At 38.8% G+C, this 14,930-nt stretch overlaps 1 protein-coding gene across 2 annotated transcripts in view; it reads left to right on the forward strand.

Moving 5' to 3' along the window:
* The first annotated feature begins 14,181 nt into the window (after window positions 1-14,181).
* The window catches only part of MCTP2 (multiple C2 and transmembrane domain containing 2), a 765,697-nt gene continuing 764,948 nt past the window's right edge, over window positions 14,182-14,930 (forward strand). For both annotated transcript variants that reach the window (XM_085644499.1, XM_085644501.1), the window contains exon 1: window positions 14,182-14,606. The gene's annotated coding sequence lies outside the window, so the exon portion shown is untranslated. The remainder of the gene's footprint in view (window positions 14,607-14,930) is intronic.

Below are 14,930 nucleotides of genomic sequence, written 5' to 3' on the forward strand. Positions count from 1 at the left end.
TTGAAGGTGCTTGGAGATTCATAATTTTTGAGACGTACTTCTATTTCTTGAATTTCTATCTTCAATTCTTGTGCTAATCTACTGGCCGTTTTAATTATTAGCACTATCCAATCTCTTGTGCAATGCCACGATATTTGTGACCAATCTTGTTTGAAACTCTTGTCTTCTTGAAAGATAAATGGTTCATTCCGAACAATTAGTCCTTGTGGTGCCGCATTGGCTTTAAGATATTCAGTCATTAGTAAGCCATGGAGGGCGTTTTTTATTTGGGTACGTCTTAGTTGTTCTATTTCGTCCCAATCATTGTTACTGCCAGTGGGTTCAGGTGTATTGAGGCCTTCAAAATTTCCCAGTGATGAAATTATGTTTTCTATTTCTTCTTCAGTAAAGGTTAGTCCCATATTCTCCGCCATACTGTATGTGTGTTTGTTGTTTAGTGTATTCCTAAGTTATACGTCTGAGTGCCAGAGAGGACAAAACAATTGTTTAGAGGGAGAGGATATGCAATTGCATATAAGTCTCTGCCTAATAGAGTTTTACAAAGAGACTCCCACAGCTGCGCACTGTTGATAATAAGAACAAGCATTTGCAATGCAACAGGTCTCGCATTTATATGAGTTTGAGCTATTGGCATTGTAAATGACAATGCCTTTTATTTAGCTTTTGGTTTTTGAAACATAAATAAAACGCATTGTCGTCTAGAATGCCAATAGGTTAAACTTGCATAAATGCGAGACCTATTGCATTGCAAATGCTTGTTACTAAGGCCGCCCTCCCCATCAGTCAGAGAGGGAGGGCCCTCCGGAACTGGTTCGAAGCTGTAAGCTCTTGTGTTATGCTTCTATTGTTGTGATGTGCGAGTAGTTTTCGTGTTAACTGTTAAATTGTGTTGTAATGCTCTCTTGCGCTTTGGGTGTGTTGTGTTCTGTCTTGTGTTTCTGCTGCTCTCCGTGTATTTTGTGCTCTTACTGTCATCGTGTTTTGATTGTATTATCTTTTGCAATTGTGGTGTTGGTGTCGCATTGAGGTACTGAGTGCATGTGCTGTGTTGTTTGTCCTTGTGTACTGAGTTGCTCTGTGTTGGGATATGTTATAGTGAATATTCGTTTTTTTCTGTTGGTGTATTATTGCATTTTATTGTGTGTTCTTATTGTGTAATTTTATTGTACTATTGTGTTGTATGATGTTATCTTGTAATTGCAGTTGTGGTGTGGTGGTGTTCTACGGAATGTCTGCTGTGTTCATGTGATGGTATTTTATTCATTATATTGGTATGCTGTGTATCTGCAGCTTAAATCAAACCCATCAAATGTAAAAGGGAAAATTGGAGTTACCCGTAGTTATTTTAATATTGATATCAAAGAATGGGTCAACTTCACCAGTGGCACCATGTTAGCATTACCAAACATTGAGAAGGTAAGGAGCTTGAGGAACACCACATATGATGAAGGTAAGTGTGTAACTGTGAGGTTGCAGCGTTGGGTGATGGATGTGAAAGAAACAATATGACACGGCCCAGAACTGGTCGGTAATTTCAAAATCAGGGTTCTGACTCCCTAATCACATCTTTATCCCAGGGTAATGTGGGTTGGATGTAGTGGCCTATTCGTGTTCCAAGGTCAGTCTATTTTTAATACACATAGAAAATTGTGTGGTTGGTGCACATTCAGTGACAGTTGCAGTAAGGGCAGATGGTGGTACTTTCAGCCCAGCATGTAACTGCAAATGCTGCATATACAGCGAGAGCCACAATGAGTGACTTGTGGTGCTGTCATTTTGTTCTCCGATTGTGTCAGTCACAATTGCATTGGATTTTATAGTCGGGTTTAAACAGGTAAGTACTTTCTGTGTTACACTGGTGGATGTGACATATGTTCATTGAGTGGTGTGCTCTTTTTTGTTATCTTTGAGCATTTGTCTCTGCCATTGGTTGTATTTTTGTCCAACTTGTAGGAGTGGTCTCTTCTCCTTTTACATGAAGCCAATGAAAGTGACCTGTAATTTGTTATGTATGGTCTGTGTTTCTTTTGGGAAACACATGTGAAATGTGCATTCGTGCTGAATGCAGTCTGTGCACATTGTTATTGAGCTCTGTGTTCCATTGGTAGAGTTGATCTGTTCCATGAGTGCGGTTTATTTTTCATTGTTGGGTGGTGTCTGTGACAGCAGTCTATGTTCAATGTTTGGAGCGGTCCAGGTTTCAGTGGTACATTTGATCGGTATTCCATTGTTTGGTGTGGTCTATGGATATGGTTCGGTGTAGTCTGGGTTTTCTTCGGGGATAGATCTGCATTCCTCCCGTTGTCACAATGTGTGAATGCGGTCTGTCTGCAATGTGTCACTTCATCTATGGCTAAACTTTGGCTGACAGTCCTCTTGGAACTGTTACAAAAGATAAGCAGGCACAGCACAGAAAAGTCCACGGAAAGGAAGGTGGCAACAGGGTGCTCTGGACACATGTGACCCACACGCGTTTCAAAGATCCCCAGAAGCCACTAGTGAACAGGGGTGTTCGCTGAAAAGTTGTGAAGTAGGGGAAGGCCAGAGCATTGGTACTGCGCGCACTCCGCGCAGCTGCCACCAATCTGTGTGGGAGGACGGCGTCAACACACAGCCACAATTCATCCAGGCTCCCAGACGAGTTCATGAGCAGTGGCTCTCTTTATTTACACTGGGAGTGGAAAGCCCCGGCCCGCGGACTCGCGGAGGTCCGTGTGAGTTCACAGACGCCATGGAACGGAGACCAGGCAAGCGGAGGAGGATGACAGAAGCCGAAGGAAAGAGGTTGAGAGGAAGTGACGGGGGAGGTAAAGAATAAGAAGAGCTGAGAGGAAAGAGTGCAAGGATGGCTGAGAGAAGCCATGGTGTATCACTTTTTTCGCCACAAATTGCCAAGCAATTGTTTGCAAAAGTTTGGGAACTCCTAACGTGGCCTTCTTTTCTTTTTAGTCCTGTGACTCTTTTTGGTTCTAAACTGATCTTTTCTGTTGTCGTAGATCTACCATGTGCTCACCTTATGCTCCCTGGCAGCATCCTCTATGGGACACACTGTATGTGCCTTGTGATCCGTCGACTCTCCGCAGATCAAGCATAGGAGTGTGTGGTCCTGTTGTCAGACCAGCTTCAGCTTCTCCTGGTGTTTGGGGCACAGATCCTGCTCTGCGGCAAACCTGAACCTTTCTACGATGTTTCTCAGTGCCATGTTGGGTGTAGGTTAGCTCCTCAAGATACTATCCGGCACAAGGGGCAGGAGTGGTCCGGAGCACCGAGTGATGCGCAAGCGGCAGAAGTTGTCTCACAGTCACTAATACATCGGCTGCTCTGACGGTCCGTGGAGGGAGCAATAAAGCTGAAAAAAGACCTACTGTGGGCCCAAGTGCGTCCTGGTCCTGTCCGGGCGTGAGAGGAGGGACCATGCAACAACAAAGTAGTCCCTACAATTGAAAGATACTGCCCTGCAGCGTCAGGGAACTGTAGTTGGTCGATGCTGCTTTCTCCAAAAACGTAAGAAAACGGAAGTGACGCACCGGCCCACCAGCCAATAATGAGAGAGTTTAAAAGAGCAATGCCAGATTTAAACCAATAGTTACCTAGAAAGGGTATACCCAAAATAGTCTCTGGGACCTGGGTGTAAGGCAGTACGTAAGGACAATGATCCCAGAAAATGGCAAACATTCATGGAAATCAAAGACAAGTATTCAAAACATTGACAGTGCTAAGTGTTTTAATTCACACTCTGCATCTTTCTCTTAATGTACATACTCATATCATTATAAATAACAGTGTCCCTAGAAAGGAACATGGTGAGGGGGAAGTGGGGATGGGTGTATGTGTTTTGTGAGGATAGTGTAGTGATTAGAAGGGCAGTGTTATTCAGAAACAATACATCACTTTAAGCATTTAGGGCTAAAACATCAAGCCTGACAGTTACAATCTTAACAAAAGTGTTAGGTGGCCATGTTCACAACAGTAACATGAATGACAAATCTTTTGTCTTGTACTGGCTCTTTGTGTATGTGTCGACGTTTTGACCCCTAAGGAAATGTGGACAATTTGATTCCTTACAACAGGGTCTTCATCAGGACTGGGTGAAGGGGGTAGGGGAAAGTGCGATCGGAGAGAACCTCTGCACAATGGCTAGTGGCTATGGTGGGCCCGTAGGTCTGCTTTATTCGGACTGCTCGTTCTTCAGACTACTTCTAAATAGCTTAAATCATTACGGATTTACTTTCCGGACCAGCGGAGGTGCTGTGGTTTTTCCCTCCGCTTTCAGGAGCCTATGATTTCCATGAATGTTTGCCATTTTCTGGGACCATTGCCCTTACGTACAGATTTAAACCAATGGCAAGGGACAAAACAAAAAAAACGCAATGGGTGGAGTTTCACCCTTAATAGTAATTACTTGATGCCTCGTAGAGGCAGCGCATGCGCTGGGCTATGCGAGACCTAAAAATAACAAATGGGGGAGGGAGTAAAGAGGTATAAAGATAGAATCAACCCCCTGTACAGACATTTTATAAACAATAATATTCTATCCTACGAACAGAAGTTTATTTTTCGTTTTTTAGTGGTTTGAAAAAGGTGTGTTAGTGATCCATGAGATGTCATGGGAAAGCACCATGCAGTGCCTGTCACTTGGTACAGGGATATGTTGGGGTGCACCATTGGTGCCCCCCCAACACCCACGCAAACGGGACAGGAGGTAAGGGGGGCCCACTACAGGCCCCCAATGTCCACCCCCGCCAGCCTTTTCATGGGGGGTGGACCGCTATGGAAAGGCGGGGAACTACCTTTACAACGCAACTTTTACAACGCTGTGCTATTACAACGCTTTTTTTACAACGCTAAAACTTTTACAACGCATGCTTTTACAACGCGTTCCATTATATGGTAAGTACCTTTACAACGCATATACCTTTACAACGCATTTAGTGGAAATGCTTTTACAACGCATGTATTTACAATGCATGTGTTTACAACGCAAGATGTTATATTGTAAGTACTTTTACAACGCATATACTATTACAACGCATTTTTTTTTGCAAAATATTTATCTTGTTTGTTTTTCTAAATATTATTACTTGGGTAGCTTTAAAATTAATACTTGAGTATTTTATTTTTTTAATATAGCAATTCTAATTAAAAAAAGGGCAGTAGTTAATAAAAATATTAATACTTGTTTATTTTTTCTGGTAGAAATGTTTGGTTGGTTAGCAGTAAAATAAATACTTGAGTATTAAAATAATTTAAAAAAATGCAATATTTATTTGTAATAAGTGAGTAGTATATAAAAATAATAATACTTGAGTATTGTGACTAGAAGAAAAGTTTGGTTTGTTTGGTGATAAAATAATACTTTAGTATTTTTAGTTTCTATAGTAGTTTCAAATAAGTGAGTAGATAATCAAAATTTTAAAGCATGTGTATTTTATTATGTAGAAATGTTTAATACTTGAGTTTTTTAAAATTTAATACTTGAACATTTAGTTTAGTGTTTTTAAAATAAAAAAATAGATACTTAATAAAAACTTATTTTAAATGTTGAGTATTTATCTACTTAAAAATAAGTTTAAATAGACATTAAAGAGTATATAATATTTAAATATATAGAAAAATGATTGAGTACCTATTTTTAAAAACTAGAGTATTTTTATCACATATGAAAAGACAAGAGTATTTATATGTTTAAAAAAAAGTGTCCTTTTATAAATAAATGGAAGTGTATTATTGATTAATTTATTATATAAATAAATAAATAATATATTTAAAAGATTAATATCAACATTAAAAAATTTTTACAGTAATATTTATACTAATTTTACATTTTTAAAATTTAGAAATCAGAAATAACAATTATAACTTACTTTTTGAATTTATTTCCCACGGTTTTCCATTGAAGTCTATGAGCGTGTTTGTCCTTTATTTATTTTGGCAGCCTCTGCATATACAGCCCGCGGAACAAGAAAAGAAGGTACAGAAAGGGAAGTAAGAGGAAGTTTAGAAAGGAAAAGACAATAGAGCCAAGGTAAGGAACATATTAAGTAATTATACATTTATTAAATTACAATATTGGAGATTTAAACATTTAATTAAAAATAATGATAGGAAACAATTATTTATTTCACAATTTTATTTGATTAATAAAACATGAAAAAAATAAACATATTTTTCATGAATTTTTAAAAATAAGTTTTATATTTAAAACAAAATATAAATATTTCATTTACATATATTAACATTTATTTACAGTTGAATGTAAAAAAGTAGTCCGCCATAAATAGAGAAGCACGCGATGACGTAAGGACGTGTGCGTCGACGTAATACGCCATTTTGCAGAGCATCGGAGGAGGAAGCAGCAGGAAGCTGATCTGCGTCCAGGTAGGAAATATTTTCTGTTGATATTATAGATTAAACCTTTTTAAGGGATACATATATAGTAAGGAAAGAATAAGGGGAGGTTGCTGGAAAACTAATAGATGTTTTAAAAGTTGTTAAACATGTCCACATTAATGTTATTAATACATGCCTATGTCGGGTCGCTGAAAGTAAGTTAGTTATTTTAAAAAAGTATGTAACTCTTTCTAAATAAAAAGTTACGGATCAGACAGATGATTTCTTTGTTTCCGAAGATAAAGAAGTACTGTCGATCTTCATTTCTTTGTACAAAAATTGTGCGTACTTTAATATTTTGTAAATTTATAATTGAAATACAAATGAAAATTCGGATGCAATGTGTATTAAGGAATATGGATTCATTTCTATTTTATAGTTCGGATTGAGTTTTGGTGATTGGTTTTGACGGAAATAAAGTAGGATTTTTTCGAAATTTAGAAAAATGGCGTACCGATAATGATAAATGGTTCGAATACTAAGGAACAGTAAATTTTTCAGCATTGGTTTATTTTTGATGAAATGAAGATTTGTTTGAAAAAATGAAAAAAACCCGACTTGTTAATTTGAAAAAAAATTTTTAAAAAAAAAAGTTGTATGCCAATTGAATCATTGTAATTACTATAATTTTTAGCAAAGCAGGAAAGTAAGCAAATTCATTGTTTTAAAAAGAAAGAATGTTAGAAAGATTTTCGAGGTAGTCTATAGCCACACACAACGAAAACTGTTGTAGAATTGCCAATAGTCTCTCAGACATTTCCCTTGTTTTGACTGTTACTCGTGGGTTTAGACTACCTGCGAGTGTTTGTGCTATTCTCATTTCTTGGAAACTTTGCTCCTTCTTCAAAGTTTCCAAAAATGAGTAGAAGTTAGGATGTGGTTTACCAATTGTATGATTGAAGGAGTTATGCCACCCCTCAATGGCATTGTTTGTTTTGGCCTCTCCCTCTAAACAACTCGTGTAGCAGTTCCACCACTCCACATGGAATCGTGGCTTCCTCCTGCGACCCGATCTGCTTAGGTGTCCAATCCATGTGTCCTCAAAATAATTTAGAATGGGTGCCAATTTTTCCTCGTTACTCGTATAATAAACAGATTCTATAATTGCAGTGTAGTACTCGTCCACACTTTCGGGAGGAACAAAACAAAGTGCAGTTAATTTTTTAAGTTCAAACTGTAATTTGCTATCCCGAGAATATTCTGCAACTAGGGATGTTTTTTGTAGTTTACGCCAAAATGCCTGCGAAAAATGGAAGAAACATCCCTGAATTTGGGTATCCGTGTACGTTTTGGTGATCACATTGATCATGCTCAATTCGAAATCGATTATTATTTTTCGAGGACTTGCAGATGTTTTGCTTTTAATCACTGATAAAAGTTCAGTGTATGTTGCAGAAGTCTTATCAGGTAGCAAACTATACACTAAGGGAATTACACTATTGTTAATCTTTGCATGTATAGTGTAAATTTGAGTGAAAGGATGGGGTGTACTTTTAAACGTCCCATCCATCATCCAAATTTCACTACTTTCTAACTTAGCAAGGTTACGGGGGGTACTAAAAATTAAAATACGTTTCTGAGGGTTTTCGTTGTCATGCAGAAGGAAAGGTTCATCAGAAAAAGAAATAGAAAGATCATGAGGAATTCTAATGTCAGAGAATGTATGTGGTGTAGACAATTGAATATTACTTGCCTGCTTTTGTCTCTGAATAATTCTTCTCAAATTGGGTATTATAGGCATGTTGCTAGCAACATGACTGGGGACATGCTGTGCAACCTCCCTTAAAATGGATCCTGTAGAATCATTAGAGGTGCTTGCAATAGCTTTCATCTCATTAATTGTCTCTCTGATTTCTACATCCATTGCAGAGGCAGAGTGGTTATGTTCTGTGGTTTTCACAACCAAATTATCAACAGTAACCGCTCTGCCACTGCAATGGGTAGTGTAGTATTGCACGCACCTCCAATGATTTCTAGTTAAACTTATTCTTTCCTTACTATATATGTATCCACCATGGTTTAAAAGATTTTTGCCCTTCCTGGATTTAATGAAGTTGGCTGCTCCAAGGCTAGACATTATCTGAAAAAAGGAGAAAAGATAAAACATTTAGCTTGATATTTATAAAAATTTGTATACAAAACATAACATGTACTCAATCCTTTCTTTTACCTACTGATGCATCTTTATGGAGTAAGAATAGCAAATTGTTACCCCTACACTATCCAACACTTTCCCTACTGATGCACCTTCCTGGAGTTAGAATAGTAAATTGTTACCCCTACACTATCCCACACTTTCCCTACTGATGCACCTTCCTGGAGTTAGAATAGTAAATTGTTACCCCTACACTATCCCACACTTTCCCTACTGCAGCACCTTCCTGGAGTTAGAATTGTAAATTGTTACCCCTACACTATCCCACACTTTCCCTTCTGATGCACCTTCCTGGAGTTAGAATAGTAAATTGTTACCCCTACACTATCCAACACTTTCCCTACTGCAGCACCTTCCTGGAGTTAGAATAGTAAATTGATACCCCTACACTATCCCACACTTTCCCTACTGATACACCTTCCTGGAGTTAGAATAGTAAATTGTTACCCCTACACTATCCAACACTTTCCCTTCTGATGCACCTTCCTGGAGTTAGAATAATAAATTGTTACCCCTATACTATCAAACACTTTCCCTACTGATGCACCTTCCTGGAGTTAGAATAGTAAATTGATACCCCTACACTATCCAACACTTTCCCTTCTGATGCACCTTCCTGGAGTTAGAATAATAAATTGTTACCCCTATACTATCCAACACTTTCCCTACTGATGCACCTTCCTGGAGTTAGAATAGTAAATTGATACCCCTACACTATCCAACACTTTCCCTACTGATGCACCTTCCTGGAGTTAGAATAGTAAATTAATACCCCTACACTATCCAACACTTTCCCTACTGCAGCACCTTCCTGGAGTTAGAATAGTAAATTGATACCCCTACACTATCCCACACTTTCCCTACTGATGCACCTTCCTGGAGTTAGAATAGTAAATTAATACCCCTACAATATCCAACAATTTCCCTACTGCTGCACCTTCCTGGAGTTAGAATAGTGAATTGATACCCCTACACTATCCAACACTTTCCCTACTGCAGCACCTTCCTGGAGTTAGAATAGTAAATTGTTACCCCTACACTATCCAACACTTTCCCTACTGCAGCACCTTCCTGGAGTTAGAATAGTAAATTGATACCCCTACACTATCCAACACTTTCCCTACTGATGCACCTTCCTGGAGTTAGAATAGTAAATTGTTACCCCTATACTATCCAACACTTTCCCTACTGATGCACCTTCCTGGAGTTAGAATAGTAAATTGATACCCCTACACTATCCAACACTTTCCCTACTGATGCACCTTCCTGGAGTTAGAATAGTAAATTAATACCCCTACACTATCCAACACTTTCCCTACTGCTGCACCTTCATGGAGTTAGAATAGTAAATTAATACCCCTACACTATCCAACACTTACCCTACTGCTGCACCTTCCTGGAGATAGAATAGTAAATTGATACCCCTACACTATCCAACACTTACCCTACTGATGCACCTTCCTGGAGTTAGAATAGTAAATTAATACCCCTACACTATCCAACACTTTCCCTACTGCAGCACCTTCCTGGAGTTAGAATAGTAAATTGATACCCCTACACTATCCCACACTTTCCCTACTGATGCACCTTCCTGGAGTTAGAATAGTAAATTGTTACCCCTACAATATCCAACAATTTCCCTACTGCTGCACCTTCCTGGAGTTAGAATAGTGAATTGATACCCCTACACTATCCAACACTTTCCCTACTGCAGCACCTTCCTGGAGTTAGAATAGTAAATTGTTACCCCTACACTATCCAACACTTTCCCTACTGCAGCACCTTCCTGGAGTTAGAATAGTAAATTAATACCCCTACACTATCCAACACTTCCCCTACTGCAGCACCTTCCTGGAGTATAAATAGTAAATTGTTACCCCTACACTATCCCACACTTTCCCTACTGATGCACCTTCATGGAGTTAGAATAGTAAATTGTTACCCCTACACTATCCAACACTTTCCCTACTGCAGCACCTTCCTGGTGTTAGAATAGTAAATTGATACCCCTACACTATCCCACACTTTCCCTACTGATGCACCTTCCTGGAGTTAGAATAGTAAATTAATACCCCTACAATATCCAACAATTTCCCTACTGCTGCACCTTCCTGGAGTTAGAATAGTGAATTGATACCCCTACACTATCCAACACTTTCCCTACTGCAGCACCTTCCTGGAGATAGAATAGTAAATTGTTACCCCTACACTATCCCACACTTTCCCTACTGCAGCACCTTCATGGAGTTAGAATAGTAAATTAATAACCCCAACACTACCCAACACTTACCCTACTGCTGCACCTTCATGGAGTTAGAATAGTAAATTAATACCCCTACACTATCCAACACTTTCCCTACTGATGCACCTTCAAGATTTTGGAAAAGAAAATTGTTACCTCTACAGCATGGTACATTTTAAAAATTGTTGCAGCTTACAATGTTGGCCTAAATTACCTTTTTTTCCGATTTGGTTTTCTGGCAGACTGTTGTTCAGTGGTATTGGTGAGTCGGTTTGTGTAGACACTTTTGAGGTGATTTGATGGGGAATGGATAAATAAATGTCTGGAAAAGTGAAAAAAGGAAAAAATTGGAAAACTGACCGATGTTGAGAAATGTGTTTAGGAAAATTATTCCACAAAAATTGCACATGTGATATAAGTTGCTGCACATAACTATTTCCGTAAGGAAAAACCATTCTTTAGACATGAAATATAATTCTAAAATTTGAAAATGTAATCCTAATTACATTGATTATTTCTTTGAAATTTAGCTATGTGATAGTTAGTCAAATATTTTGAAGGTAAAGAATCCGTGCTGTAAAAAAAATACCTTGTTTTTGAGAATTCGCTTTTGTGGATGAGGTGGTAGAGGATGTTTTTCTTTGTTGGCTCAAAATTTTACTTTTGAGAAAAAAAAACTTTTCTGTTCTGGAAAAAAGGCGATAAAAAGATAATTAACGGTGGGTAGAAATGTTGTACTTGAGTATCTTTAAAATTTAACAGACATACAATTTAACTAGTAATACATGATACTGTCCTAATTAAAACACATTACTGTAGTAGAAATAGAGATATGTACCCCTACCCTACACAAAAATATCACTGATGGTGCTCTTTCCTACAGAAGAAATTGAATATTGTTTCTCAAAACTATCCATTAGTTTTCAAAATAAAGAACGGTACAGGAGGAATAATTGCAAAGGAAAGGATTATTAATGTATCGTTATAATAAAATGGAAAAGAAAACATACCTTTTCTAGTAGGTTTTTTGTTATCGTGCCTTTATCCTGATGTTTGCTGGAGGTTAAAAGGTTTTTGGGAAAAGATGTTCACTGTTGGAGTGAAAAAAAAAAAAATGTTCCTTTGTCAACGTTGGTTATAAAAAGAAAAATTTGATTTTTATGCGGTGTGATTGAGTATTAAAAAAAAACACCATTGGCATACATGACTTTATGAAATTTTTACAAATAAATTTTACAAGTAAAACCATGACACAAAAATAACATTTACCTAAACAATTGAGTTTGTCAGTCGTTTACGTGGTGGGGATGTCCAAATAGGTTCAGCTGCTGTGGAATGTTTAAATCTTCCGTTTTTCTGGTTGAGGGAAATAAATTACTTGTTTTAATTTTGTGTTTTATTTTATTGATAATATATTGGAAAGATTTCATTTCTTAAGTTTTTATTATTAAGTGAAAAAATATTTTTTGTGGTTTATGAAAATATATTTTTCTAAAAATTATCGTTTACATATATATTAACTTACTAGTAGTTGCTCTGTTGTGAATTCCGTGCTCTCTCTGAGGAGGTCGCAGTGCAGGTGACAGAGGGTCAGCTTATTACGTCTGCTCTCTCTGCTAGTTGATAATCAACTGAGTGCAAAATGGTGTCTCACTTGTATTTATAAGTTTTACTGTGTGTCACTATTAATTTTTTTAAAAACTGCGTTCGTTGTGTTTTTTTTAATACTTTGGTTTACTGTGGAAAATGATATTTTAAAAATGCTTTTAAAGAAATATTTTTTTCATTCATTTGCCCCGTTTTGGCATCCATTTTGGAACATGTCTTTTGGTATTGTTTACATAGAAACTGTGGTAGGACAAGTTTTATAAGTGAGATGGTTAAAATGGCGCCTATGTGCATGTGTGTTATGTGTTCGTTAGTTTACTTAGTTTGCGATCTTTTCATGTTAAAAATGTGTATGTACTGTAAATTATTTTTTCCTTATTATTTAAAAACTTACTATTGTCTTAAAACGGATTTTTATGGGGCATTTTGAGTATTGATTTTAATACCCGAGTATTAATTTTAATACCCGAGTATTAATTTGTTACTGCATTTTGGTCGATTTACGTACAGTTCTTCTCCACGTTTTAATACACTTCCCCACCCTAAAACCCCTAATTTCCCTGCATCCCGTGCCAGATTTTATTGTACTTTTTATTAAAAAAAAAAAAAAAATCGCGTTGTAAAGGTATGCGTTGTAATATACTTCGTTATAACAGCACTTTTCAGTATTGTAATAGGTTTTGCGTTGTAACAGAATTCGTTGTAAAGTAATGCGTTGTAATAGTACTTGCGTTGTAAAAAATGCGATGTAAAGGTATGCGTTGTAATAGCATGCGTTGTAACGTCATACATCCTGGAAAGGCTGGCCAGAGATTGACATCATAATTGCCGCCATTCTAGGCTCTGCGGGAGGTCCGACTGGCGGTCTAATTCAATCTGACTGTCGGAACAGTGGCGGTCGGATTTTCCAACCGCCATCGTAATGTGGCGCTCGGATCGGTCCTTACGATTGGCGGGAGACCACCACGGTGGCAGTCCTCCTGCTATCGTAATCAGGCCCTAAAGGTTTACGTTGTGCATGTACCATGTTGTATGGTGCAAATGCGACTCAAATCGCTCATAAATATGCCCCTTATTCTTTTAATAACTGTCAAATTCATAGGGAGTTGGGTCAAACTCAGTATAAAGGGATAATGATAACCATGATTCACTGCGATTTGGAATACTTGTCGAAGTATGGCTGCCAAATGGCTCCAGGTCATCAAGTCTTGGCTTTTTAACCAGCAGAGCTCGGCATGTCGGGATTTTTGAAGTCATGCTAACAATGATCAGTAGCCTAGACACTGTGACATAGCTGCTGTATGAATTATAAAATAAAGCAACAATCGGAGTTCAGACACTGACAATGATGAACGTGAAACTACATGTCACAGAGAACAACGTGCTCTTGGTTTTGAAGCCAGGGCTAACTGAAAGTGTCACACTTAACACGCCAGCTGTCGCTCTTCTTTGCAATGTGCCAGTCGTGTCTGTTCTGAGGAGGGTCAGTCCCCATGTCTTTATTCTGAGGTGTTCTTAGCAGTCCGCTGTTATCAATTTGGTGCCTGTGCGCAACCACGTGAGTTTACAAGTCTCCGTTTTCGGTCACAGAAGCTGGTAACTATGAGTTTTTAGTGATATAAGGGATATTTTATTGTCAATGAACTGCCTTCCTATCCGATGGCTTCAAGTTCATTATGTAACACGGAGTTGGTCCTCGACTGCACTGTACAGAGGCTTTACGGAATGGGCGGGCGAAGGGCGTGGGGAGGACACGCTCCTCCCCGCTCCTGTCGGGGGCCGGGCCGGGTGTGTGTCCGGACTGGAGGAGGAAGTGCGGAGCGCAAGAAAGGCTGCCGGTGCGGGCTGTTTCAGGCTGGACAATGGGGTCCAGGGGAGAGAAATATACTATAATTAACATTGAAGCAGAAGGGAGCGGCGCGTGAGGAAGGGATTCATCAGAAAAGAGGGCTCCCTGCCCTGCTGTTTGGAGAGTAGGCGCGCGCCTGCAGAGGAGGGGAAAACGCACCGAACAGCAGGGTCCACTGAAAGTGTGCATAGTTGCCTGTTCGGGGGAGAGTTGTACACACGTAAGAGGCGAAAAGTTCCCATTTGGATCTCGTGTGTGCCAAGTAAAGCACAGCTGTGCCAGGAGCCCTGCTGAGGGGAGAGAGCACAACTTTTCGGTGCAGGTTACTCTCTGGGACCCTGGAAGGCGTCGAGCCAGAGCAGGTACAGTATATATGACCACATGCCTTTTGATGTTTACGTTCGGACCGCCCCCACTTGACAGTCGTGAGACCGTCAGTGAGTCTCTACTGTTTATTTGGTAGCCAAGTGCATTCTGGAACTTGTAGTTTTTTCTGGTCTAACAAGTGGCATTCACGCCTTGGTGTTCACGATTCTTTTGGCGAAAATATTCGAAGGGATGGAAGGTGTCGGGCATGGGCGGAGGCTTGTTGGCGGTTAAGAACATACTTGCAGAAAAGTAAGTGTTCGAGGGTGTCTACAGCCAGGACAGTAGCAGGCCACGAGATCTCATACGGATCTAATATT

This window comes from Triturus cristatus, chromosome 3_1 (assembly GCF_964204655.1).
Source record: "Triturus cristatus chromosome 3_1, aTriCri1.1, whole genome shotgun sequence".
In the NCBI taxonomy this organism is placed as follows: domain Eukaryota; kingdom Metazoa; phylum Chordata; class Amphibia; order Caudata; family Salamandridae; genus Triturus; species Triturus cristatus.